Raw genomic sequence first — 2,312 nt, 5'->3', positions numbered from 1 at the left:
TTTTTTTTTTGTTTGCTAATAATAATAATAATAATAATAATAATAATAATAATAATAATAATAATAATAATAATAATAATAAAAGAACCCAGACCAAGCGACAATTCTTATTCTGTTACTTATTAATTGTTATCAGAGGTAGACATAAATTTATAACAAATTATGTTCGATATATAGCTGTGGATTTGTTATACGGTTATCAAATTTCAGCACGCCTTTTACATCAGATTTGTTTCTTCTTGTCTTGGTTATCGATTAAGAGAGCCGAGACAAAAGTTTCATCATGGCGTTTAATCCCCCTGTGTACATCCGAGGGGAATTAAAGTAGATTGAATACTTAGCAACATAATAATATATATTTTACATGATCAACTGTCTTTCTTCTGAACATTTCTCACGACTAACATTTTAATATACAATTTTTGTATCTCAATTTATCTTATAAACACACGCATTCACACACACACACACGCATGCACATACACACACGCACACACCCACATACACACACACACGCATGCACACACACACATTCATTATAGAATTCGTTTTGATTGGTAATTTAAGTGTCGTCTGACGGCTTACAATGGATGACATGATCTTTGTTGTCTGGTGTTGGAGAAATGTTTTCTAGTAATTTGGGGGTTGTGAGTGTTTATTGAGCGAAAACACCAAAAGCTTCACGAGGCTCCGGCAGGGGATGGTGGCGAACCCTGCTGTACTCTTTCACCACAACTTTCTCTTACTTCCTGTTGGTATTTTGGGTGCGCCCTTAATGTTTTAATTGCAAGGTCACTTTTAGTCAATATCATTTAAAGACATTTAAAAAAAAATTCTACAAATAGGTTTCAGATATATCGGAAGCTGTTGTGAAATTAATTTTTCCCAAAAAGTGTGAAGTGCGCCAGTATGTGTGTGTGCTATCCCACGAATTTTAATTTCCATATTAAATACTGATATAATCGTAATTTACACATTCTGAAAAGTATTTGAAGAAATCGTCAATTAAAAATACCCTTTTTTTTCCGGAAGTTATGAAGTGACAAAGTCAACTTATGTGAATTTTCTGAAACTCTTCTCTCCGCTGCCACGAAAATATGTCTTTTTCACTACAAATTCTGATGCTATCGAAATCCACACCATCTGAAGTGTATTTGTAGAACATTTTATTAAAAAATACCCATTTTTCTAGAAGTCATGAGGAAAAAAGTCGATGGGGCACATTTGTGTATGTATAACAATTGTTTTAAGAAGTAATACTAAAGTTACATTGCTATTATATATCTACATATCAGCATCTTTTGGTTCACTTTCACTTTGTATGTTATATACAAACAAAGAATATACTTTCGTTCGGTTTGCATCAAAAGGGTGAGAATAACGTGAATGAAATAGACTCAGTTTTTCACTACACATAAACGTAAACAGGATAACGGTATTTGAGATTTAAAAAAAGATTCTAAACAAGTCTTAGTAAATTAATCTGGTCTGTTAAAGACAGAACCAAAGACTATATTATCAATTGGGAATTAATTTGTACTGCAAAACCATACAGACTTGGAACTAGAAAATGTGACTTAGGTTTAGAAGTTTACCAAATTTTTACATCTAAGGGGAATGTAATAAATTCTAATCAGGAACAAACTTCGAGATGTTTGCACATGAGGAAGTTCACATTTGCCCAGTACAAATGAACAATAAACAATTAAACAACAGAATGTTTTGAATAAATGAGAGAAAAAGAACGTGAGCTTGAATTTGGTATTCCTTTATTTCATATGTTACATATGTTTCAGTATTCCGTAACACACTATAGATGCAATCCGTAGATGCATCTCATAAGGCAATATACATAATCAAACACATCCCCAGACAGAAGTTTTTGATTATGCGTGCTGACCTTATGAGATGCATCTAAGGATTGCATCTATGGGGTGACCGAGTACTGAAACATATGTAACATGAAGTACCAAGTTGAAACTCATGTTCTTTACTCTCATTATTGATATGCTCTTTATATTACGTTACTTTACGTTATAGCCCACCTCAGACAGCACAGGATCCTCCGTGGTCACGCAACAGTGAGAATTTAATGTGAGTATCAATAATAGTCGGAACCAGAATGGCAAAAATTGTCGCGTGCTGAGCGCATCTATTAACGATTATACATACATACATACATACATACATACATACACACACATATAATATGTATGTACATATATATATATATATACATATGTATACATATATATATACATATATATATATACATATACATACACACACACACACACACACACACACACACA

General features: G+C 32.7%; 1 protein-coding gene across 1 annotated transcript in view; it reads right to left on the bottom strand.

The window, feature by feature from the left end:
- LOC106875330 (uncharacterized) overlaps positions 1 to 2,312 on the bottom strand; it is a 104,948-nt gene that overhangs the window by 11,865 nt on the left and 90,771 nt on the right. The gene's annotated exons all lie outside the window — the stretch shown is intronic.

Source organism: Octopus bimaculoides, chromosome 2 (genome assembly GCF_001194135.2).
Source record: "Octopus bimaculoides isolate UCB-OBI-ISO-001 chromosome 2, ASM119413v2, whole genome shotgun sequence".
Lineage (NCBI taxonomy): Eukaryota > Metazoa > Mollusca > Cephalopoda > Octopoda > Octopodidae > Octopus > Octopus bimaculoides.
The sequence above is the reverse complement of the archived record's forward strand: the minus strand, read 5'-3'. Positions and strand labels throughout refer to the sequence as shown.